Source organism: Trachypithecus francoisi, unplaced genomic scaffold, assembly GCF_009764315.1.
Source record: "Trachypithecus francoisi isolate TF-2019V2 unplaced genomic scaffold, Tfra_2.0 Lachesis_group13, whole genome shotgun sequence".
NCBI lineage: Eukaryota > Metazoa > Chordata > Mammalia > Primates > Cercopithecidae > Trachypithecus > Trachypithecus francoisi.
Window position 1 is genome coordinate 94809707 of NW_022681458.1, and position 27464 is coordinate 94837170.

The 27464-nt window shown below is 38.1% G+C and overlaps 1 protein-coding gene across 3 annotated transcripts in view; it reads right to left on the reverse strand.

The window, feature by feature from the left end:
* The window catches only part of MBD5 (methyl-CpG binding domain protein 5), a 546612-nt gene that overhangs the window by 261609 nt on the left and 257539 nt on the right, over positions 1 to 27464 (reverse strand). For all 3 annotated transcript variants that reach the window (XM_033231571.1, XM_033231570.1, XM_033231567.1), the window contains one exon: positions 25716 to 25866. The gene's annotated coding sequence lies outside the window, so the exon portion shown is untranslated. The remainder of the gene's footprint in view (positions 1 to 25715; positions 25867 to 27464) is intronic.

A 27464-nucleotide genomic window follows, 5' to 3' on the forward strand; every position in this document is an offset into this window, starting at 1 on the left:
GGCCAGATGATGAACATTTCACCTCCCACATGAGGAGTCTCGTGTTGGGTTCTGCACTCAAGTGCCTTTGGCTCCCTAGCTGCTGTCCCCACCCTGTATACAAGGTGACACAGACATGAAGTGACCACTGCTATGGCGGCTCTTGGGGAAGCAGAAGGCTACTGGCAGGACCAATGGGTCTGCACCTTAAAGAAGGGGAAAATGCCCTGCCCAAATGGGGGTCCCCATAAGAGAAAAGGGGGCCTCAACAAGTGACACGCTCATGGATGTGGGTAGATTTTATTTTGGCTGGGGTTGACCAAGAGAAAATCAGTAAGCCGCACAATGAAGTACTCTTAGCTTTGTGGAGACAGTTGTCTTCGGAGCAGCAATTCCAGAAAATGCCCAAGGGGGAGAAAGACACTGCTGCGCCACCCGGCCCCACTCGGGTGCTTTAGCTCAAAGACTACTTGCTGCAGCCAGGTAGAAATGTAGAGCTGTTTCTACTTGATTAGGGAACTGGCCGAGATGCCCAGTTTGGGGGGACACTCGATGATCAGAGGCCACATGCGGAATTAGCGATCCACTAGTCCCCCACCAACGTACAGTGGGTGCGGGTGCTGGCACTGGTGGATACTGGTGTAGATTGCAGCCTTCTTTATCGGAACCTGAATAAGTATCTGGGCAAACCTGCTTACCTAGATGGTTATGAAAGCCAGTCAGTGAACGTGAAACCTGTATCTCTGTATCTTGGCATCAGTTGTTTGGCTCCCCGTTTATATACTGTGTGTGTTTCTCCCATACCTGAATACATTCTGGGGGTGGACATTTTACATGGCCTGGCATTACAAACCACAGCCAGTGAATTCAAACTCCAAGTGCATGTGGTGAAGCTGGTGCTGCACAGACATATGCATCACCAGCCTCAGGTTCTGCCACAACCCCGATGGGTTACTTCCACCCACCAACACTGTTTGCCCGGTGGACATACATAGATAACTGAGACAAAAAGTTGGAAGAGGTGCAGATAGTGCATGGCACCCATAGCCCCTACAGTTCTCCAGTGTGGCCAGTTAGAAAGCCTGATAGAAACTGGCAGATGATGGTGGACTATTGGGAACTGAAAAAAGTAACACCCCCTTTGCATGAAGCTGTATCGTCAATCATGGATTTGATGGACCATTTGATGATGGAAGTGGGACAGTATCACTACATAGTGGACTTAGACAATGCATTTTTCTCCATCGACATCGCTCCAAAGAGCCAAGAACAGTTTGCCTTCACATGGGACAGGCGACAATGAACTTTCACAATATTGCTGCAGGGCTGTGTGCATAGCCCCACCATATGTCATGGTCTAGTTGACATGGATTTAGCTGCCTGGCCAATGCCAGAAGGGGTCCACCTATTCCATTATATTGATGATATGTTAACCTCTGATTCTCTTGCAGATTTAGAAGTGGTGGCACCCCTCTTGTGGCAACATTTGGCAGCATGCAGTTGGGCCATCAACAAATCTAAGGTCCAAGGGCCTGGTTCATTTGTCAAATTCTTGGGAGTTATCTGGTCGGGTAAGACAAAGGCCATCCCAGAGGCTATCGTTGATAAGATTCAGGCATATCTCCAGCCAACCACAATGAAGCAGCTGCAAATTTTTGTGGGCCTCCTGGGACACTGGTGGGCATTTGTGCCCCATTTAGCTCAAATGATAAAACTGTTCCATCATTTATCAAAGAAGGGAGCTACCTGGGATTGGAATGATGCAGCTGAGACTGCCTTCCTGGCAGCCAAGTGGGCTATTCAGCAGGCATAAGCCCTATGGGTAGTGGACCAGGGGCATCTATTTGAGCTGGATGTGCATGTGACCACAGATGAACACAGATGGTTTTGTTTGGGGCCTGTGGCAGTGCACAGAGCGCTTGAGGACACCATGGGCTTTTGGTCCCAACTACGGAAGGGAGCTGAGCTCTGGTATTCCCTGAGAGAGAAACAGCTAGCAGCTATATATGCCACCCTTCAGGCTTGTGAGAGTATGACAGGACAGGGTGCAGTCGTCGTGTGGATGACTTAGCCGATAGCAGGATGGGTGTGTTCATGGGTAACGACTCCCTGGACTGGGATCGCACAGACATCCACTTTGGCAAAGTAGAGTGACTACTTGGAGCAGTGGAATGCACTGAGTACAAGATCCTTAGCAGCAGAGCTGCAAGGGGTCTTGGGACCTATAGTCCTAACACAAGATAAGGTCATGGGGCCTAAGGCACCCCTAGACCCTGAGCCTTCAGCGTTTAAGGGAGGGTTTCCCCCCATTCTCGATAGGCCATGGGACACAGATGGGTCTAGTTGAGGTGCTATAACTGCTTGGACCGCTGTTGCAGTCCAACCTAGTACTGATACCATATGGTTTGAAACCAGGCGTGGACAAAGTAGCCAATGGGCTGAACTTAGAGCAGTGTGGATGGTGATCATCAAGGAGGTGACACTGATGGTAATCTGTACCAATAGCTGAGTGGTCTACTGAGGCTTAACTTTGTGGTTAACTACCTGGAAAATACAGAAGTTGCTAGTCAGCCACTAACCCATATGGGGTCAAGCCATGTGGCAAGACCTCTGGGAAATGGGTTATCAGAAACAGGTAACTGTTTACTATGTGTCAGGCCATATGCCTTTGGCCACCCCTGGCAATGATGAGGCAGATGCCTTGGCCAAGGTCCAATGGTTAGAGTTGGCACCTACATGAGATGTGGCCTTGTGGCTATGCTGGAAACTGGGACATGCAGGGGGTAAACTGATACAACAGGTCAATAAGCGTTGGGGTCTGTCCCTGCCCATGCAAGACATTTGGGAGGCTTTTCAGAAATGCCCGGCATATGCTCAGGCATGCCCTAAACAGACAGAGGCACCTGTCCAATGTTATGCAACAAGTAACGACAGGGCGAGTGCCCTTGACCAGGCAGAGAGCAGACTACATCGGGCCGCTGCCAAAGTCACAAGGGTATATGCATGTGCTAACAGATGTGGACACAGTCACAGGCCTGTTGTTCACCTACCCTTGCGGGGTGGCTGACCAACAGAACACCATCCAGGCCTTGAAACACTTATGTCCCCTGTATGGTTGCCCTCTGGCCGTTGAGACTGATAGGAGAACACGTTTCACTGGACGACACTTACAACACTGGGCACAACAAAGGGACATAAAGTGGAGATTCTGTGTGCCATACAACCCGCAAGCTGCAGGTATGATTGAACAATATAATGGGCTCTTGAAGAAGGGGTTATACTTGCATGTCACACTCCTGTCTTTGTAGGGCTAGAGTTCCAGGCTGGACCTGGTGCTCTAATCCTCGAATGAACGGCCACGGAAAGGTAGCCCGGCCCTGGTGGAGGCTTTGTTACAACAGGCTGCCACCCCCATTCAGTTGCAGATACACACTAAGGATGACTTCTTCCAACCAGGTATGACGATGAATGGTAACCTGTTGTTGCCTGACCCAGTGCACCTGAAGGCAGGGGAATAGAAAACCTGGCTGTGGCCATTGACCCTCCAATCCCCCCATTGCCAGTGGTTGGCCATTGTAGCTCCCTGGGTGGAGGGCCTACAATATGACTTGCATGTTATTCCTTGGGTGTTCAATACATGCCCCTGTGGTTGACTGCTCATAGGGGAATGGCCAGGAAAAGAACCCTCCTCTGGGGGACACATGTACTGTCTGTGTGGCCTATTAAGAGCTCCCCTGTGACTCTGACACAGATACAAGAACCAAAGGAACCATGGGGAGCTGAGGAGGTGTGGTACCATTGCCCAGGGCAGAAGCCCTTGGCAGCTGCATTGTTATCTAGGGATGAAAAGTTAGCCTCTGTGTTGCCTGAGGGACATGATCTACCTTTGTTAGTACCTGTGCCTACTCTGTCATTTTGACCACAGGTTAACAGGCTCCAACTGCATTGTGGACTGGGCCCACACCTATGCTGAGATGACCAATGTTTCCAACTGTTGGTTCTGTACCCCCCTTCTGGCAGCAGCTGAAGACAGCCAGCCTTGGCACATGCATTCAGCATCTGCAGAGAACTGGACATGGCTGGAGACTTGGGGTTCCATGGCCAATGCCTGGAACACGATGCAGCAAGCTTTGGACAAAGGACACTGCAAGATCCATAGCACGCCTGCCCCTTGGCTGGCCCATAGTGTTTATGATGGGTGGAGCTGGCTAGTGGGGGAACATGTAGTACCCCCAGCCCAAGCACCACGGTGCAGAGAGCTACATTGGGGTAACAGCACTGTGTGGGATGGATATCTGTCACAGCCTGTGTAAACATAACACATGTCATCACACTGAACATATGGTGGAACAAGCGGTCCCACCAAGGTTGGTCCCTGATGGATTTTGTGCCCCCCTGGGAGTTTATGGGTCTGTGGAGACACAGGGTGGCCTTACATACCAGTGGACTGAATTGGATGTTGTACCTGGGGGTGACCTTATGTACCTGCCACTGTTCTCCCCATGTTGCCCAGATGCCTGCATAAATGGGAGGTGCTATGCTCTTAGCTTTTGTGAGTGCGACGAGCCCCCTGGTGCTTCTACCCCTTGACAATGACTATCCCTGGAGCAGGTGTCATAACTGTAGAAGTACAAGTTACTGCTCTTGCACAGCACACCACTCAGATTCTGAATTCCACCTGAGTGACACTCCTCCTGTTAATGGATGAGGTTGATTAGATCAGAAAGGTGGTATTGCAAAACCAATTGGCCTTAGACATAGTAACTGCTGCCTAAGGAGGCACCTGTGCCCTTTTAGGAACACAATGTTGTACCTTTATCCCTAACAATCAGCAGAACATAACAGCAGCCCTGCAAGGGGTGTCATGGGAGATTAAGGCGGTCAAGAGCCTTGCTGATGAACACCTGCAGACAGGGTGGACATCATAGGCTCTGGCCTATGCTGGGCCCTAATAGTCATGAGTAGCAGAGCTGGGATCCTAGTAGTGAGCTACTGCTCTCTGTATTGTTGTTGTGAGTTATGGATTCAGGGCTCTGCCCTATGGGTATGTGTCCCTGCCCAGAGGGTGTCCCTGGCCTAGAGGGTGGAAAGTAAGGGAAATGGCTGTGCTTTAGTCAGGAGTAGGCTGCAGTAGACTTCCAGTGCATCATGACTCAGCGGGTTTGGAGCGTAGGCGCACAACCCCGCACATTTATGTAACCATGTCACGTGAGTCACATTAGGTGATCATCCACATGAGCTTGTGCTTGACTTGCAGCCACTATTGTCTGTAAAAGGTATAATTACCCTGCTAATGCTGTACATATGGCTTGCTCGTGCCCAGAGAGAGAGTAAAGCCATGTTGAAACTGTCTACAATTCCTTGAGTGATTTCCAGCTACCCGCCACTCACTCACTGACTCCCCTTGGACCTCAGTTACAACCTGACAATAGCTTTTAAAGATATAATGAGATTGCATACTTAATAGACTACAGTATAGAATAAAGATAACTTTTATATGCATTGGGAAAACAAAACAAATCCTATGGCTCACTTTATTGCAACATTTGCTTCACTGGGGTGGTCTGAAACCGAACCTGCAGTATCTCTGAGGTATGCCTGTATATGCCCCCACTGCAACCAATATGTATTACATATTATAGCATTTGTCATATGTAGTTACAACTGACTGTTTCTCTGTCTCCATCACCATACTTGATGTCCCCGGACTGTAAGAGCTATATATTTCCCCAGCAGTTTTCCTATTGTACATTACAGTGAAATTGTATTGTACAAATAAATGAATAACTACATATAAAGGTCTTTTCTCAATGCCTAGGAAAGAGTAAGGGGTCAATATATTTCAATGCTTTATCAATTTTCTCAGTCTGTGGTGAAGATGATGGTGTTACAATCTCCTAGTAGAGTTCCCTCTACTTTTTATTTTGACCTTCTGCATGAAGTACCAGGCCATTAGATGAGTCTTTTTACGTAGATGAAAGCCAGTTTTTACTGCTGAGTTTCAGAACCCAAACCCTAATAATCTCCTCATAATAGGAGATTAAGTCCCTATTTCCATTTCTGGGCCTTCTTTTAAAAAGTGAACACTAGAGAAAAATGTCCATAACAATAGTTCAAGATACATTCTTCAGACACTACAATGCCATGATGACATGGGTAAACGCGATTCTTCCAATAAGCATGCTCATGGCTAGAGATTTGTTAAATTTAAAATATTTTCCAGACTGGGTGCAGTGGCTCATTATTGCAATCCCAGCACTTTGGGAGGCCGAGGCAGGCAAATTGCTTGAGCTCAGGAGTCTGAAACCAGCCGGACTAACATGATGAGACCCTGTCTCCACAAAAAATACAGAAATTAACTGGGCGTCATGGTGCATGCCTGCATTCCCAGCTACATGGGAGGCTGAGGTAGGAGGATTACCTGAGCCTGGGAGGTTGAGGCTGCAATGAGCCATGATTGCACCATTGCACTCGGGCCTGGGAGACAGAGTGAGACTCTGTCTTGAAAAAAAAACAAAACAAACAAACAAACAAACGAAGTGTTTTTGTTTTTATTTTTCCCCTTAAATATCCACTAACTCGCAGAGGTTTTCCATAAAGATACCTGGTATCTGGTATTTCACACCTATTCATAACTAGAATATGAGTCTGTATCTTTCAGTATTTCTTTTTTTTCCCTTTTGAGACAGGGTCTCACTCTTTTACCCAGGCTGGAGTGCAGTGGCATGATCTGGGTTCACTGCAACCTTAACTTCTCTGGGATCAGGTGATCCTCCCATCTCAGTCTCCCCAGTAGCTGGGACTACAGGTGCACACCACCATGCCTGGCTATTTTTTTTTTTTTTTTGGTATTTTGTAGAGAGGGTGTCTAGCTATGTTCAGGCTGGTGTTGAACTCCTGGGCTCAAGCAATCGGCCCACCTCACCCACCCAAAGTGCTGGGATTACAGACGTGAGTCACCGTGACCAGTGTTTCTTAATAAGGACACTTCAGATATTCTGGACAGCAAAAGTCTTTGTTATATGGAACTATCCCCTGATCCACTGGAAATTTTATATTCCTGGACCCTCTTGATAGCTCTCTCTCTCCAATCACTGTGGCAGCCAACAATGCCTCTACACATTTCTAAACTGTCTCTGGCAGGAGTGAGGTGTGGGAAAACAAAATTTACCATACTTGGCTGAGAATAATTTTGAGTTGGATTATTCACGTAACTTCTAAAATGTACTCATTTATCTAATACAATTATTATTTTGCTGCTGATATCTCACTCATGATAGCAAGGCAGGGAAATTGCAAAGATTACTTCTTCCCCTCTCAAAATGACCTGTCATTTTGAACATACAGCAATCAAATGTTAGAAAAGTCAACAATTGCATTAATTGTTGACCATACGTACATTTGCTAAATGTTATCTTTGAACTGTTTTTACACATACTAAGATTTAAGCTAAATATGCAGACTTTGGAACACCTTAAAATATGAAGGAATGACTCTGAAAAATAACAACTCTTCAAGAATTATGACCAAGAGGTATTTGCAATTGAATAGGAATTATGCAAAATGTATACTTTGAATAAATTTATGTTAGCCATTCTACTTTGGCTTATGAGGTATAAGTTACTGAGAACTTTAGTTTTAATATCATAAATGGGTATTAAATACTTTCAAATGCTTTTTTCTAATTGTAAAACAAAATTATGAAAATGAAGACGAATCATGTTGTATTTTGATGATAAGAATGGTAAGTCACAGGTAAGCCCATAATGCACGGGAATTCTTGCCTTTCTTATTATGACATTTAACCTCACTGCAACCAGAAAAGAATCAGTGAAATAAACAATTCAAATACATCAAGTAACAAGGGCTTCTGAAGTATAGTATTTCTCGAGTCGAATGGAGATGTTAATTAAGTCTTTATTTAGACTGAAAAATCTAAGCTTTTTTGTTATAAAATAACTGCTCTGGCAGACTTCTTGCACTGTTCTGAAGAGGTCAGGCACTCCTGCCTTTCCTCTTTGTACCCTTTTGCCCAACACCCTTTTTTATTTTTAAAGAATATTTATTATGCGTTATTTTAGTACCTATAGCACTATACTAGGCACTCTGAATTGTGTCAGGGTAAAAAACGAAAAAAGTAAAAAAACAAAAAAACAAAAAAACAAAACAAAAAAAAGTTAAAAAACCCTCTATTTAAAAAATAATTTATTTTCCAGAGAGCAAAAGCTTTAAAAAGAACTAGATGAAACAGGCATGCATGCTGCAAGTGATATAGTGGCAACGTAGGGCGGCAGAAAGAACACTAAACTTGAGTTAGAAAACTTGGGATCAGGCTCCTCCGAGTGACATTGGGCAAGGCATTTACATCTACTTCTCTTTTAAGTCCCAGCTTTCTTTTCTGTGAAACAAGAATAATAACATTTCTCTTAGAGTTGTTCTGGGAATTAACAAGCTAGCTCTCTGAAAGCACCACCATAGTGTAATGACTGGCACATAAAACCAGCCACTCATTAAATGTTTCTTGTCCATAAAGCCTGGAAATGAAAAACAAGGTAGGATTACTATCTGGTGAAGTTTTTCATCATGTTAGGTTAACTGGTCAAAATTTCATAATCTCTGTAGAGAAAAAGCCCTGATCTTCAACAGCAGAAAAGCCCTAGTTGTCTTCAATTAAACCTGTTTCTGCCAATCCATTCTCCATTTTCAGTACTATTCTGTGCAGCCCAGCAAAGAAAAAGGTTCAGGGGTACATGTGCAGGTTTGTTACACAGGTAAACTTGTGTCACAGGGGTTTGTTGTACAGATTATTGTCACCCAGTAGTTATTTTTTTCTGATCCTCTCCCTCCTCCCAACCTCCGCCCTCAAGTAGGCCCTAGTTTACGTTGTTACCCTCTTTGTGTCCATGAGTTCTCATCATTTAGTGCCCACTTGCAAGTAAGAACATGTGGTATTTGGTTTTCTGTTCCTGCATTAGTTTGCTAAGGATAATGGCCTCCAGCTCCATCCATGTTCCCACAAAAGACATGATCTTGTTTGAAAAAGTTGTATCTTATGGCTATATATTAATTGTAGTAGCCAAATGAGAACGTATTCTTTATTGTATTAGGAAGATGAGTGGATCTACTCGTGTAGTTATGAGAGGTAGAGCCAAAAACAGAAGACAAGCATAATAAGAAAGGAGCAAAAAAAATTTAAAGAGCTGAGTTTCCAACTGCGGCACTATTTACATTTTACATGATATTTTGCTGTGGAGGGTTATCCTGTGCACTGTCGGATGCGAAGCAGCATCCCTGGCCTGCAGTCAAACCCCACCAGTAATGTCAATTGAGAATGTCTCCAGATATTGTCAAATGTTCCTTTAGGGGGCGAAAATTCCCCTGGATGAGAACCACTGATTTAGATGGTAATAGAAGGCAGGAGGAAAAAGAGTGAGGTAAGTAATAATACTGCCCACAAATTTCACAATTAAAAAGAAGCACAATTTTAAAAGACTTATCAATGCAAAAATGATATATATTTATATAAATCATGTCAGAGGAAAACTATCAGTGTAATTCTCCAGTATATAATACAGCATCTACCTGATACTATACAAGAAGAATGAATGCAATGCAATGACCTGTGTCAAAGGTCAGAAGCTGAGAGAAGGGAAAAATGAATTGTGTGGGAGTAGAGAAAAAGATATGAAAGTGAGTAAGCTCAGGAGTAACTTTTTCAGTATGCCGATTAAAATTTTCCTTTTAATTATTTTATTTATTGTTTTTTCCAAAACAATAACTGAAGAACTCATGGCAGTGGATTTTGCCCCTTTTATGGGTAGGCAGGTGGTCAAACAGGTTGAGATGATCAGAAATAAAGGGTTATTGGAAAGCAAAGTCAGATTAAGACACAAAAAGTCTTTGTCAGCTTCCCAATTTTGTCTTCTTTATATTAACTTGCAATAATTCTTTTTCAATTAGATGTACTGTGAATGTCTTCTCTAATTTGCAACTTGTCTTTTCATTCTTTTTAAGGTGACTCTCGATGAAAAGAATATCACAATTGTAATGCAATACAATTTAACAACATTTTCCTTAATGGCTTTTTCATTTTCTTTCTACTCAAAAGATACTCTCCTAAAATTTGTATAGTTTTGCTTTTCATATTTAAGTCTCTACTCCACTTAGAGCTGATATTTACATACAATATAAAGTAGGGGTCAAATTTCATTTTCCTCTTAATGGATAATCAACGATCCCAGTATCACTTATTGAAAAGTCAACCCTTATCCTAATGCTAGCTCTTTTATATACCAACTTACCACCTATAGATAGATGTTTCTAAGCAGTCTATTTTGTTCCACTGGTCAATCTGTCTATTTTTCACCAGTATCACACTCTACTAATCACTATAGCGCTATATTAAATTTTCATATAAGTCTCCCTACTTTATTCTTCTTCCTCAGGAACGTCATATCATTATCTTTAATCTCATATTTCTTTATTAAACAGACTTATTTTATATTCTCCCTGATAATTTTTAATATATAAAATATTTATGAGTCTTTCTTTAGAACATGGTTTCTGACACTCATTCATGATGCCTTGGTTTATAATTTTTGACAGTAAATTCATATTTTGGGGGAATTTTACCTGTGGAAATTTTTTGGGTCCTGTGTTGAAGGTAGATTCCTTCAACAAAAATTTATGTTTGCTTCTGCCAGCTATGTGGGACTAACTTAAGTTCTTGGCTTTAATTTTTGTTTTTTGTTTTGTTTTGTTTTTTGGTATCACTTATGTAGTGTGAACTTCAGTAGCAAACCCACAATACCAGCTTGATATTCAAATGATCAAAGAGATATTTCATTCCTATGCACAATGTCAAGGTTTAAATTAACCAATTGTCCTTGCAGTGTCATGGGAAATGATAGCTGATTTTAATAGGTACCCTTCCAATAAAGATGTAGATATTTGGACGTCCATACTGAGGGGACCTTAAGAATAGACTCTGCCTTGGATGTGTCCAGGATTTTGATTGTCTCCTGTTCCTCTTTCAATAGGAGGCCATGAAAACAAAATTATAACCCAGAATTTACCAGGTTCAGCAAGTACCCTTAAGGCTTACCTCTCTGAACACTATTTTTTATGTAGAGTTTGTGTTTGTTTGTTTTAGCCTCTTAGTATTTGCTATCTTTCCAGTTCATAGTTGCATATAAACACTATTTTTATATTTCACATTATTGTTAGTTGTTTATCATGAAGTATCAGGGTACCTAAGTTCACCATACTAACAAGACATAAAGCTTAAATTTTATTTTTTTCCCCTCAGCTTTATCCTTTACTTTATTTCTTTTAGAATGTCTTTAATCCTTTTTCTTTCTGGTTTCAAAAAGTAACAAATACTCATTCTGAACAAAATTCAAATGGTATGGAAGTATGAAAGTAAAGAGTTGTAGCCCCCATCCCTCCCTCCACATAACTCCAAGGAAAAGACACTGTTAATTGTTGGCTCTTATATAATATTTATAATTTTATAAATTGTTAGGCTCAGTGGACTTACCACTGTATGCCACCACTCAATATGCTGTACAAGCTTAAATTTAGAATGCCCCTATGTAGCTGTTATGCTCGTTAAAGGAACTCAATATCTGAACTGGCTTTGGGCTACCATTTTCTCTGGCTATGTGCTGAAAACCCGTGGTAACTTTTTTAAAGGATGGCCTGGTTAAAACATTCCTCCTACCATAAAGGTTATTTGACGTGAAAAAAGACTGCCAATGTTTGTTTTAAAGCTTGTGTATTTTATTCAAAAATGGCTCAAATGTAGTTTTTGGTAAACTTTTGGAAACAAGGACAGAGGCTCTTTAAAAACTAAAATTAATTTCTGATAGAGGTAAGTCATAGAGTCTGCAAGAAAATCTGCTGCAAAATTTATTCAAGAAACAAACTGAATAAAAAGTAATATTTATATCAATCATGGTTTCAAGAAATAGTGATAAAGACAGGAAAATAAATAGGCAGAAGACATATTTTTTTCTATATTATAAAAAGCTGACTGTAGAATGAGAGAAAAACTCTAGACAATTAAAAAAAAGCTTTACAAGAAAGGAAATGTAATTATAACTATTCGGTGTTGCAAAGAATAATATTTATATAACATCAATAAGGTAAATATTTGTTTTTGGTTTAACTAACTATATTTCAAGGATGGGATAACAAAGAGGTAGTAGGTGGTAGAAATATGCTAAGTCATCATCCGTGATAATAGACAAATGATCTATAACTTCTTTCTATAACGTCTCATATTGGTAAACCTAGAGCTAGCAGTTAAAAAAGAAACATATTTAGAAACAGGCACCTGAACAGTAGAAAACAATTTTTTTTTTTTTTTAAGATGGAGTCTCACTGTCACCCAGGCTGGAGTGCAGTGGCACGATCTCGGCTCACTGCAGCAACCTGTGCACCCCAGGTTCAAACAATTCTCCTGCCTAAGCCTCCTGAGTAGCTGGGATTATAGGTGCCTGCCATCACGCTAATTTTTGTATTTTTAGTAGAGGTGGGGTTTCACCATCTTGGCCAGGCTGGTCTTGAACTCCTGACCTCATGATCCACCCACCTCAGCCTCCCAAAGTGCTGGGATTACAGGTGTGAGCCACCGTCCCTGGCTAGTAGCAAACAATTAAAAGCAGTTATCTGTAGATGAATTCCAAGGGTTGGGGCACTCAGTACTATTTAACATGTACACATAATACATGAATAAAAATTTTAAAAGGAGAAAAGAGTAAGGTCATAATAGAGAATCTAAGGATGCATATGCATTTTACTTTGTGTTTTAGCACCCAAGAAAGGCAATGTGATGTCATGAGTGCTGGATTCCGATACATACAAATTCCAATTTGAATTCTGGCTCACTAACTGACTAACTTGAAAGTCCTTGAGCAAGTCAGTTAATGTTTTTTAGCGTATATTCCTTTATATAGAATCTGGAAATAATGATTCCTATCATGCAGATTTATTTTGAGGCCAAACTATAATCTATATGTAGCATAGGGCACTTAAAAATGCTCAATTAACAGTAATTTCTATCATTAATCATTATCTCTCTTCTTGCCGAAAATAACTACATGAAACCTCGTGTATCCTACGACTTCATTTTCATTTTGAAATCTGATTCACATACCAATCAGCTGAATGTTATCATCTATACTTTACAGTGAAGCAAAAAAAGATGAACTTGCCCAAATTCTCCTATTAGTAAGAAATTAAATTAGCAACAAAACTGTATACGCTTAGTTTACTTAATGTCTGATGTAAACAAACAGGAAAGCATAGAAAATAAGAAGTGATAGTCTATTCTGCTTAGTACAATGTTTTAACCAGTAAAGTTAGCTATAAGGTGATTAATGGTGGGGGAGATAGAAGAAAATTTCCAAACAGAAAATAACTGTGAATCTAGGTACCAGCCCAAAGCCCAAGGTTTTCTAATACTCAAAAGATAAAAAGAAACTTAATTATTTATACTGAAAGTAATATATATAGACATATATTTTTTGAAACAGGGTTTCAGTCTGTCACCCAGGATGGAATGCAGTGGCACAATCAGAGTTCACTGTAGCCTCAGCATCCAGGGCTCAACTCGTCTTCCCACTGCAGCCTCCTGAATAGCTAGGACCACAGGCACAAGCCGGCACGCACCACCACACTCAGCTAATTTAAAAAAAAAAAATTTTTTTTTTGCCCTGTCTTTATGAAAAATACAAAAAAATAGCTGGGCATGGTGGTGGGTGCCTGCAATCTCAGCTACTCGGGAGGCTGAGGCAGGAGAAACGCTTGAACACGGGAGGTAGAGGTTGCAGTGAGCTGAGATAGTGCCACTGCACTCCAGCCTGGGTGACAGTGCGAGACTCTGTCTCAAAAAATAAAAATAAAATTTTTGTAGAGACAGGGTATCACTATGTTTCCTAGGCTGGTTTTGAATCCTAAGCTCAAGCCATCCTCCTGCCTCAGTCTTCCAAACTGCTAGGATTATAGGCGTGAGCCACAGTGCTCAACTTTAAAGTAAAATATTGCTAACAAGTTAGATTTAATAGTGATCATGTGCCTTCCTTACCTAACTCTGTTATTCATTTGTACCTAGGCCCTCATAATTTTGTAAAGCATGCTCTAAAATTTATCTTTACTTTAAGATGACAAAGGAGAACAATTACTTCCAGGAATGTGGGCTTGAATGTAGTTAACTTTTTACACTTGGTATCTGGCCTGATTATGATTCATGGGTCATAGAAAAAAACCTCACATGTCTCACTCCTATGATAACTACTCCCTACATCTCAAGCACACTGTTTAGGACACCATTAACCATCTGTGAACCAGTTCTGAAGGGCCAAATCTGCAAATCCAGGGCCATTAAAAATGAAACAGAAAATGTAAACTTTCCGAGGGCAGAGACTTTGTCAGCCTTGTTCATTGCTGTGTCATCAGTGTCCACTACAATGCTCGGCAAATAGCACTTAGTAAATATTTGTTGAATGAATATATTTTTGAAAAGTAAATAAAATTCCTAAGTATTTATTTGAGTTTTCAATATACAAAGACAAAATGATACAGTACAAAGTAAAATAATGTTAATTTTAAAGCTCATGACATATTTCCTTAATTTAAAAAAAATCACATAATATAGATTGAATGAAGGGCTACCCATTTGAAATAAAAATTCTGCTTCTTACAGACATGCATAGTCAATGTTATGGTTTAACTACTGTCTCATAATGTGGTACTTTTACTCACTCTTTGTTAGTAAAAATAATAGTAATAATAACTGTAACACTAATTTCTAACCTAAACTCTTATAGCCACCATAAAAATATAAGCTTTATATACATTATCTCATTCACTCTTCATAACAAACTTATAAGATAGGTATTGTCACCACACTTTACAGATGAAGAAACTAGAGTTCGAAGAAATAATCTGCCTATTTTGTTCTACAAAATGGTGAAAGCCAGATAAAATCAGTTTAACTCGAAAATAACCTTGTTTTCCAGCAGAGACAGTTAACACACATACATAGGCTCACATTACATCTAGCATGTTGTCTTATCCCAGGCACTAGAGAATATTTGCCCATTCTTTCAACATTTTTGAACACTTATTATGTTCCAGGCACTATGCTAGGTTCCCTTAAAGATCACTTGTAATTCAGAAATACATATATAAAAATGGCACATACCCAGATTCTTCTATAGAAGCATAGTGCTGAGAAGTACAGTCTGAAAGTTTCTCCCTCTATACTTATCTACGTGTGATATGTGTGCTTTTGTTTGTCCTACTAAACCATATGCTTCTTTGAGGCAGGGTGATATCAGATTCATCTTTTTGGGTCCCCAAAAAAGGTCTAGCCTGGTGCTTTGGTCACAAGAAGCTTTCAATATACACAGCTAAATATAAAAATATACATAAATTGAACTAATTTTCCTTGGGTAAGAAAAAATTCAAATAAAAATGTTATCTTCCAACATTTTGTCAACTATCTCACAACTTTTAAAAAAACCCTCACACAAATGCCAAAACAAGGTAACTTTATTATTTTAAATATTTTACTTTATTGGTAAGGTTGAATACGATTGTTAAATTTTAATGGAAAATATAAAATATATTCTGATAAATAGAATAATCTATGTAAACAGGTTTTGTTTTCATTTCATATATTATAACCTTAGGTAATTTATTTTTAATAATACAGCTTTTCCCTACAATCCACATTAGCACATGTGATCACGTAGGGATAAAAAGATTCCATTTTAAAAAGTATAACAATAATTTTTCTATATTTCTCAGAGCTATTATGATTACAGAAATACATAAACACTTGATTCTGTAAGAATTATATGTAAAAAAAGAAATCACATCCTGACAGGACTGACACTATACTTTGCTTCTTAGTCTAGATAAAAATAAAATCAATTTGAAAGGACAGATTTTAATCTCAGATGTGACTGAGCATTTTTTTTTTTTTTTTTGGTGGAAAAATGATATGTGACAATTCATGCTGTGCATTAGAGATCAGAATCTGGCCCTAAGTTTACATGATTGATGGGTTTCTATTTGAACAGGCATAAATGTGAATGGCAACTGTAATAATGCTTACAGAGAGAGTTAATGCAATCTCAACCAGTTTCCCCTGTTATCTTCACCATAATATTACTTCCACTACAGCAAAATGTTTTTGAAATCCACACATAAAATCCTATGCATTGCTTAAAAATAACACAAAACAATCTATACATACACACATTCAAAACATGATTCTAATAGGCAGGACAGACACTTATGTTAACTACTCATTCGTGGCAAAGACCATTCAATAAGCAGTTTCTGAAATTACGTGTTTAGCAAGGGTACAACTCATTCATTTTTTAGTCATAAGGAAACTCTGACGATAGAATAGCTCGTTATATAGTGATATATTTTTAAATACATTCTTCACTGATCACATACACACATATTTATTTCACTGGGCCTGATTTCTCACTGCAAATTCCGTCTGGCTCTAAAATCACAAACTTCCTTGGACTCATTCTTCTTTGATAGAAAAGAAATACTGCAGTAATATCTTCTGGCGAGCTGACAGTGGGCTGGCTTTAAGTGTACCCAGAAGAGAAAAAGGACATAGCCCAGAATACTGGCATACGATAAGGCCTTACTGTTATTAACCCTTGTTTTTCTATTTTTCCTCAAAATCGCAGGTAATTTTTCTTGATGTAATAATATAGAAATGAATATATATATGTGTGTGTATATATATGTATATATCAGAAATGAAATGAACCACTGGCAGGCATAAATTTACCTTATATATTTAATATAATTAAACCGTACTTCTGGTATCTAGTAGTAAGATCTTAAGCAATTCATCCCATATAGTAATATTTGACCTTCCAACCTTATAGAATAATTATGGTAAGAAAGGGAAGTAGCATTTACAGGTGTCAATTAACTTCTACGTTACGTGTCACAGGCATTATGTATATTTTCACATTTAATATGCTAAAGCAACTCTGAGATACATATGATCATTTCCACTTTACATACAAGAACACCGAAGATCAGAAATTTGAAGTAACACAGTAATAAATAGCAGAACCAGGAATCAAACCTAGGTCAAAGTGACTACACTAATGATGAGATGAAATAATAAAGCAAACAGGTGAATATGAAAGTGAAAAGAACCAGTAATTCCAATTCAAGTAATGGCAAAGTAACTTAAATTACACTAATTCTCCCGTTGATAACAACCATAAACTGTGAAAAAATACTAAAGCCAATAAGCAAAACACAATTGTTTGAAGACATACTACAGAGTGACCAAATGTAGGCAGAAATAGAAAGAGTGAGGATTTGACCCTTGAAAGAAGATAACATCACTGGGCAACATATAATTCTACATTTATATGGCTCTCCTGAGGTACAATGGTGTATGAGCAAGTAGAACTTAAGCAGAAAGCCACAGTCTTACTTGCTTGAGGTATCAGAGGGCAGAATTCAGGGTTGAGAGAATGGCTGAAAATCAAGGGTTGGGGAGGGGGAGTCCAGAAAGGAAGAAAATACAGAGGAGGAGTATATAATATTTATATATCAATTCCCACCTAGGCTGGCACCTAAACTGTACATGCATGGGGAAGACTCCAAAAACCCAATGGAAAGTAACAGTTGGAAAGCAAAAATAAGGATTTCTTCTACTGCCCATTACATGAGACAAAGAGTTTCAAGTTTGAATCCCATCAAATAAAAGCAGATTAGTAACACCTCAGGTTTTCCACAGAAATCCATAAAGGACTACGTTTTAGGAGTAAATATTATATCCCTATACTAAGGAAGTCACCCAAGGATTATGAACAAAACCAAAATAGACTCACTCTCTAACAAAACATCAAACCAAACCTTCACTAGATAAATGTGAGCAGCTACTGATTTAACTGTTAGAATAAAGGTCAATACTCTTCACAAGAAGATAACAGAATCTAGAGTCTCTACAGTGTGTCATCTATATCTAATACACAATAAATAATTTCTTAGAAATGTAATGAAACAGAAAAATACAAACCAAAGTCCACAGAAAAAGCAGCCAATGGAACAGACTCTGAGATGATTCACACATGTACCTTATAGCAGCTATTACCAAGAACATAAAGAAAAAGATCATCATAATAAATGCCCAAATAGCATTTCAGCAGAGAAATAAAACCAATAAAAAAGAACCAAGTATACCTAAAAATGGATAAAATTTTATATTATATATATTTTACCATAACAAATATTTTTCAAAAGCATCACATGCAAATTATGAAACTAAAAAGTTTAGTATCAAAATGAAAAATTCACTGGATAGGCTTAACAGCACATTGGACATGGCAGAGAAACCAGCCAGTGAACTTGAAGAAACAGAGAAATTTCTAAAGAATAGTTCTGTGTAAGTTTTATTACATGAAATATCTGTGACAATTGCCTGAATACTATATGGGACATGACCAAAAAGAAGACGTAATACTAAAAATGTAGTAATGATTAGAAAGAATCTTCACTAGAATGAGCTTTACTAGAATAAGCCATTGAATTAATGTTAACAATTGATAATGAGGTTGGGTGCAGTGGCTCCTGCCTATAATCCCAGCACTTTGGGTGGCTGAAATAGGAGGATTGCTTGAACCCAAGCGTTCGAGACCAGCCTGAGAAACATGGCAAGACCCGTTTCTTTCTTTTTTTTATTTTTATACTTTAAGTTCTAGGGTACATGTGCACAACATGCAGGTTTGTTACACATGTATACATGTGCCATGTTGGTGTGCTGCACCCATTAACTCGTCACTTACATTAGGTGTATCTCCTAATGCTATCCCTCCCTCCTCCTCCCACCCCACAACAGGCCATGTTGTGTGTGTTCCTCACCCTGTGTCCAAGTGTTCTCATTGTTCAGTTCCCACCTACGAATGAGAACATGCGGTGCTTGGTTTTCTGTCCTCGTGATAGTTTGCTCAGAATGATGGTTTCCAGCTTCATCCATTTCCCTATAAAGGACATGAACTCGTCTTTTTTATGGTTGCATAGTATTCCATGGTGTATATGTGCCATGTTTTCTTAATCCAGTCTATCATTGATGGACATTTGGGTTGGTTCCAAGCCTTTGCTATTGTGAATAGTGCCGAAATAACATACGTGTGCATGTGTCTTTATAGAAGCGTGATTTATAATCCTTTTGGTGTATACCCAGTAATGGGATGACTGGGCAAGATCCCGTTTCTACAAAAAATCCAAAAATTAGCTGGGCATGGTAGTGTGCAGCTGTGGTCCTAGCTACTCAGGAAGCTGATATGGGAGGATCACTTGAGCCCAGGAGGTTAAGGCTGCACTGAGCCGCGTTCATTCCACTGCACTCCAGCCTGGGTTACAATGCAAGACCCTATCTCAATATGTGTGTGTGTGTGTGTGTGTAAGTAAATTAAATAAACTTGTTCATTTTGAAATGTCAATAATTTTTCTTAATTTCTTACCCATAATATAACCCATAAGCCTTATCCATAAACATTACCCATAAATGTCAACAATTTTTCTTAATTTCTTACCCATAATAATAAAAGGTGGCCCTGGTTTAAGCAAATATGGAGAAGGAAATCTGACCTAAGTTCATTTACAAAGTATAACTATAAGTATGATTATAAATATAAATGGTATACCATCTCTAAAGTCGTAGGGCATTTCATTTGTTGATGCATGTAGTATGTATCCTGTGGTCTTGAATCTATAAACCTATTGTTTGAACTCTGACATCAAGTAAACAAAGCAAGCAAAATGATAGCTATTGCTTTAAATTTTAACAAATAAAGCTAGAGAGTAGACAGGAAAATGAATGATCGAGCAACTGTCGATGTCTAAGAAATGGTGGTGTCAAATACTACTAAGCAAAACATGTAGATCTAGTCATAGTGAAATATCACAAGTGAAATAACCTCTTTTCAGAGGCTGAACAAAAGAAATTTGGTTTCAAAATTCATTTTTCTTTTCTAATTCTATTCTGTTATATATCTATATCTATATACTCTATATATGTATACTCTATCATATATATATATATATATATATGTAGATAGAGTTATGGGTTGAACTATGTTCCCCCAAAGATATGTTCAAGTCCTAACCTCTAGTACCTATGAATGTGAACTTATTGGGAAATACAGTCTTTATAGATGTAATTAAGATGAGGTCGTACTGAATTAGGGTAGGCCCTAATCCAATCCTTATAAGAAGAGCAGAAGAGAAACAGACACACAGGGAAAATGCCACGTGATGATGAACACAAAGATTGAAGTAATATGTCTACAAGCCATGGAATGCCAAAAATTGCTGGCAACCCCAGAGCCAAGCAAAAGGAACAAATTCTCCCCACCAGCCTTCAAAAAGCAAGGCTCTGCCAACAACTTAGTTTTGGACTTCTAGACTCCAGAACTGTGAGAGAATAAACTTTTGTTATTTTAAGCTACATAATTTATGGTAATTTGTTACAGTAGACCCAGAACACTAATATTAATAGAACGAAATTGTCTGTTTCTTTTTGTTTTTCCAGTGGAAATACTGAATCAGTTTTTCAGACCAAATAAACGTCTGATCAACATATACATAAAAGAGATTTAATCCCAAGAAGATTCCTCAAATCACTCTGTCGTATAAATGGAATATTTCTCCAAATAATAGTGGTTGACTTCAGTTAAAATTTTAGAACAGTCCATGCATATTCTACATTTTTAAACAAAATTTGGAATGTACATAGTTTCTATGAGACTCAGGTTAATAACCGTTGGTATAATTTTTCTAATGTGGTTTCTGGATAAATCACATTTTCATAGTTTTAAACATGAACTTTAAACTGCTTGTTTGGACATTTCAATGTGAACAAAATTTAGCAGCAGTAAAACAGATATAATGATGTAAAACAAGTTTGGCATAAAAAGAATCATTGTTCTTTTTTAAGAATTGAGTTTGCTATGAAGAAATCTGTTTTCAATTATTTTGCAGAGTGGGATAACTATGTCATCTGTTTATTGAATTACATGTTATGCAGTGCTAAGAACCTAAGCTTATTACTTATATTATCTATTCCATTTAATCCCCACATTATATTATTATTAGCACTCAAATTTTAAAGACCTACAAATTGGGGGTGAAAAAAACCAACAATTTGCCCGTGGTCACACAGCTGGTAGAATGCATGGTTGTGGTTAATAAATCAGCCTTAATCAGGTCTGTGGATTTGTGTTCTTGTATGTAGGCATACCTCATTTTATTGTGCTTTGCTTTATTGTGCTTTGCAAATGGAAGTTTTGTGACAGCTCTGCACTGAGCAAGTCCATCAGTGTCATTTTCACACACAGCATGTGCTCACTTCATGACTCTGAGTCACATTTTCATAACTGTCACCATATTTCAAACTTTTTCATTATAATATCTGTTATGGCGATCTGTGATCAGTGATCTTTGATGTTTCCACTGTAATTGTTTTGGGGCATCACGAACTGCCCCAATATAAGAGGGCAAACTTAACTGATCAATGTTGTGTGTTCTGAATACTCCACTGCCTGGCTGTTTCCCTGTCTCTCTCCCTCTCCTTGGGCTCCCAATCCCCCAAAATACAATACTGAAATGAGGCTAAGTAATAACCTATAACTGCCTCTAAGTGTTCACATGAAAAGAAGAGTCACATGTCTCTCAGTTCAAATCAAAGGCTAGAAAGAATGAAGCACAGTAAGGAAGACATGTCAAAAGCCAAGACGAGTTGAAAGCCAAGCCTCTTGCATCCAACAGTTAGCCAAATTATGAATGCAAAGGAAAAGCTCTTGAAGCAAGTTAAAAGTGCTATTCCAGTGAATACACAAATGATAAGAAAGAAAAACAGCCTTGTTGCTGATACAGACAAACTTTTAGTGGTCTGGATAGAAGATCAAACTGACTACAACATTTCTTTAAGCCAAAGCTGAATCCAGAGAAAGGCCCTAACTCTCTTCAGTTCTATGAAGGCTGAGAGAGGTGAGGAAGCTGCAGAAGAAAAGTTTGACACTAGCAGAGCAAGTTGATTCATGAGGTTTAAGGAAAGAAGCTGTCTACACAACATAGAAGTGCAAAGTGAAGCAGCAAGCACTGATGGAGAAGCTGCAGCAAGTTATCTAGAAGCTCTAGCTAAAATCACTGATGAAGGTGGCTATGCTAAATAACAGATTTTCAGTGTAGATAAAAGAGCCTTCAATTGGAAGAAGATGCCACCTGGGATTTTCATAACTAGAGTAAAAGTCAATGTCCCACTTCAAAGCTTCAGAGGAGCCACTGATTCTCTTGTTAGAGACTAATGCAGTTGGTGACTTTAGGTTCAGGCCAATGCTCATTTACCGTTCAAATAATTCAGGGCCGTTAAGAATTATGCTAAATCTACTCTGCCTGTGCTCTATAAATGAAACAACAAAGCCTAGAGGACATGTTTGCAGCATGATTTGCTGACTATTTTAAGCTTGCTATTGAGACCTACTGCTCAGAAAAAAAAAAAAAAAAAAAATACTCCTTTGGAAAAATTACTACTCACTGAGAGTATACCTAGTCATCCAAGAGCTGTGATTAAGATATACAAGGAGATTCACGCTGTTCTCATGCTTGGTAACATAACATTCCTTCTGCAGCCCATGGATCAACTCTTCTAACTTGAAAAGTCCATCGACTTTCAAGTCTACTTAAGAAATGTATTTTGTAAGGCTGTATCTGCCTTACAAATAGTATCTGCCTTACAAATACAGATAGCGAATCCTCTGATAGATCTGAGCAAAGTAAATTGAAAACCAATTTACTTTGTCAAGTCAATTGATGTGGCAATATTCGTTGCTGTCTTATTTCAATATATTGCCACAGCCATCCCAATCTTCAGTCATAATAAAGGGTCTTGCCTGGATGTCGATGGCTGCTGACTGGTCACCATGACTGTGACCAGTTAGCAACCATCGACATCCAGGTAAGACCTTTCACTATCAAAGGAGGCCAGCATGGTGGCTTATGCCTGTAATCCCAGCACTTTGGGAGGCCAAGGCAGGCAGATCGCTTGAGCCCAGGAGTTTAAGACCAGCCTGGGCAACAGGGCAAAACCCTGTCTCTACAAAAAAATATAACAATTAGCCTGGTGTGATAGTGCATGCCTGTATTCCCAGCTATTTGAGAGGCTGAGGTGGGAGAATCACTTGAGTCCAGGAAGTCAAGGCAGCAGTGAGCCATGATTGCACCACTGGACTCCAGCCTGGAAGAGAGAGTGAGACCCTGTCCCCCCCACCCCCAAAAGCACCCTCCCATTTTTAGAAAAGTATTTTAAAATTAAGAAATGTGCATTGTTTTTTAAGGACATAATGCAATTACACACTGAATAGATTATAGTATAGTGCAAAGATAACTTGTATATGCACTGGGAAAAAAATGTGTGGCTTGCTTTATTGTGGTAGTCTGGAACCAAACATGCAATATCTCTGAAGTATTCCTGTAGCATTCTTATAAATCATACCTGCTATGTTCAATTGCCTTTCTAACCTCTAAAACTTTTTACCAGTATAACTTTCCCTAAAAATGTGGAAAATAAATGAAATAGCACCTGGGATTAGAATTATAAATATCTATGGCTTATTAATTACTTGGTCACAAATAGAATGAAATTAATAAAGAACAAAGGGCTTGATTCTTAATAAGTTAAAGCTATATACCATTGATACAATCTGATGGTTAAAGAATAACTGAAGTTCAAAATAAGATGTATGTGGATGTTAGAAAAGGAAACGTAAGAAAAAGAAATTTGATAGTATAGTCAGTCTTCTGTATTCAAAAGTTTAGCATCTAAAATTTCAAACAATCTTGGATCAAAAATACTCAGAAAAAAGACAATAAAAATAACATGACAAAAACAAAAAATAATCAGAGTAAAAAATATAACAGCTATTTACCTAGAATTTAGGTTGTATTCGGTAGTATAAGTAATATAGAGATGATTTAAAGTATAAGGAGGATATGTGTGAGTTATATGCAAAAACTGCACCATTTCATATAAGGGACTTGAACATCCCTGGCTTTTGGTATTCATAGGGAGTTCTGGAGTCAATCCCCTGCAGATACTGAGGGAGAAATGTACACTGCTTATGAGGAAGCATGATTTATAGGAATATTTCTACTAATTAAACAATGGTCAATTTTTAGCAGTTTTAAAAAATACTTAAGTGAATTATACTAAACTAAGAAAATATTTAAATAATATTTAAAATGCAATTCTAGGAAAATAAGTTTTAGAAACAGTTAATGAAAGTGCATAAAGGGTTATAAGAAAGAATTTTCTGCTTCTGAGAGCTGTTATACTAAATTGGCTTGCTGAAGGAAGCAGTGGAATCTATTTCTTTGAAGATCCTTACAAATAGAAGGCATACATTATCAGCAATTCAGAAAGGTTTCGGTGTGTCTCTGTCAGAAAACAGCCAGTGGATATAACCACCTCATGGTTCCATAAACTCTGGTGACTGCATAATAATACTATTGTTATAATTGTGAGGCAAGGGCAACACAGCTGCTTTTTCTTTGGTGATCAGGATTTGCTGTCCAAAAAGTTGCAGAATAAATTGAATGTAATTAGATGAAATTTTCCCCAACAGAAAAGCAAGAATTAATTTTGACTCTAGTTACTGAAAGAAAACTCAGAATCTCTACACTGGGCTTTTTAAACATTTATCATCTTCTTTATTTAGAGAAAGCATTCCTCTTATGTGAAACTTAAAAGCAGACACGTTTTTATGGATGACCTTAGGCTGATGAGTTGAATTAACACTAAATAAAAAATTCTAGGCATATATATAGTTTCTTTGTATAAAATCTCTTGAAAGATTACATTTTAGCGAATTCTACTTAAATTTTTTAAAGTATATTTTTATGTCACTTTATTTTCATCTACTTAAGTCTTTATTTTTCATGAATGAAGAAAAGCCAGATTCCTTATACATTTAAAAATCTATATGGTCAATTTCTTTCCAAGCAAGCTTTTCTTTTAAAGGTAATGTAATTAATTTGAAATTTGAAGGTGGCATTGTGATCCACAATCCTTGCCCAAATGCTCTTTTGGGAGCAATAGGAGCTGTCATAGAATTAACTAAAAGTTCAAGTAAATATTTTGATATGGAATTTTCACAAAACGTAAAACTGTGAGAGTTGTAAAGGGATGGTTTCCCAAGATTTTGGAGCACTTTATATTAGCTGTTAAAGAAAAGGGAGGAAAAATGCTGGGATACCTTTAACTACATAAAATTCACAAATAGTATGAATAACTCTAAAATAAATAGAAAATAATTCTAATTTCCAATTTTATTTAGTACTTACAGTTAAATATGTGTCCAAGATAGATGTGAAAAAGTCCTGTTTTCAAATATAGGTACTTAATTTCAGTTATTTAAATCCTTGTTCTGTATTAAGGATTTAAGATAGTCTTATTCTATCTGTTACTCTGGAGGTAAGGGCAAATGCATCTTAACGTCATTTCTGACATGCAACAGTGTTAAAAGAGAAAAAAGGAAAATAAAGAAATAGCTATGCATACATAAATTCCTACAGTAAATAATACTTTTCATTTTAAACTAAAATCCAGTATTATTCTACTTGTTTCTACATGATTAATAACAGAAAACTCATAGTAGAAATATTTCATTGCTTGCCTCCAAAAAATTGTTGACATCCTCTGTTGCCATCTGCCATGGTGGTCATTCCTCTGTGTTTGATGGAACTAAAGAAGTATTAGGGTTCTACAGATTGATGAAGGGAAACAGTCTGTGCTCTTGTTGATTTCTGGTATTTATTTTCTTGGTCCTGTTAAAAAGGATACCAGGGTAAATTTACCAATTTTGAACACATCCAGTTATTCCATATTCTTTTACATTCACATTTAAGGAAGTTTTGAGATTTTTATGCAGTCTCATTTAAAATCATAGAATTGTAGAATCTAACAGAAAGGGCTTGTTAAATTTAAGACTGAAGATTCAAACAGAGCTATTATCAATCAGGTAATTCAATCCACTTTACAATATAGAAAACCAAATCAAAAGACGTTAAATAAACCATGTTCTAGTCAGTTAGTGGCAGATCGGACATAAGAAAACAGTTCTTTTTACTCCAAGTTTGGGGGCTCTTTCCTCTAGCTGGGGCTCTTTCCCTCTTTGAGAAAAGAGAGGGAGGCTGGTAATAGCACTATAATGACCAAGCTGATTTCTTAGCCCTAATACTTGGGGAAAAATCTAGAACAAAACCCAAAAGGCACGATAGCATAATATTTAGATTATCAATTCATAGCACACCATTCACTCAACAGATACCTAAAAGATATTATTTTGTTAAAATATAACTAGGACATTATTTTATTAAAAAGTATCTATACAGTGTTGGCAACATAGTAAGACTATGTCTCTACCAAAAAAAAAAAAAAAAGAAAAAAAAGTGAGATATAGTGTTGCATGCCTATAGTCCTAGCTACTCGGGAGCCTCAACCAGGACGATCACTTGAGCCCAGGAGGTCGAAGCTGCAATGCACTACAATCACGCCATTGCACTCCAACTAGGTAACAGCGAGATGCTTCCTTGAAAAAAAAAAAAAGTATCTATATGATCACACATCATCAAATTTCTGAGTTTTATCCATTGTCATGATCACTTATCTTTTCCAATCCTCACCACTGCAAACATCTACTACTCTACTATCCACAAAAGTAGAGTGATTTTTAAAAATTATCTATAGACAGAAAATAGAAAAAAAAAAAAAAGAAAGAAAAAAATTATCTATAGAGAAACAGAATGACATTTTTAAAAAGAAAACTGAATTTCAGAGTCCCTTGTTCAAAATTCCCCAAAGACTTTCCATAACATCTAAGGCAAGGACTTGGATCCTGGTTACCTTTCTGAAAGCCTATCTGATGATTCTTCTTCTTGTTTCGTATTCTATAGCCTTAGTGGCTTTCACGTTCTTCAAACATGCTAAGTAAGCACGCTCTTGATTTAAGTCTTTGACCTTTGTCTTCTCTCAGATTGGAATGTCTCTTTAGATAACCACATGTCTGTTCCCACTGACTAAAACCCTCTTTTTCCTTGAAAGTTCCTGGAATGTTTCTGGATCTACTCAAATATCACTTCCCAGAGAGGATTCTCTCACCAGTCTAGCTAAAAAACCTCCGCCTCTAACTTTTACCCTTTTCACCATGGGCCCTTATTCTCTATATCCATACCTGCTTCATTTCCATTCACAGTATTTATAATTCCTAGATATTATGTAGCCCCACCATCCCGGTGAAGCCAGATGTCATTTGGAATTAAGTATTTTTGGTATTTTTAAGGTAATACAGTACATGTACTATAATTATGCAACATCTCCTACTCTTCTCCCCTCCCATCCAAGAGGTCTGGGAAGGCACCCTGAA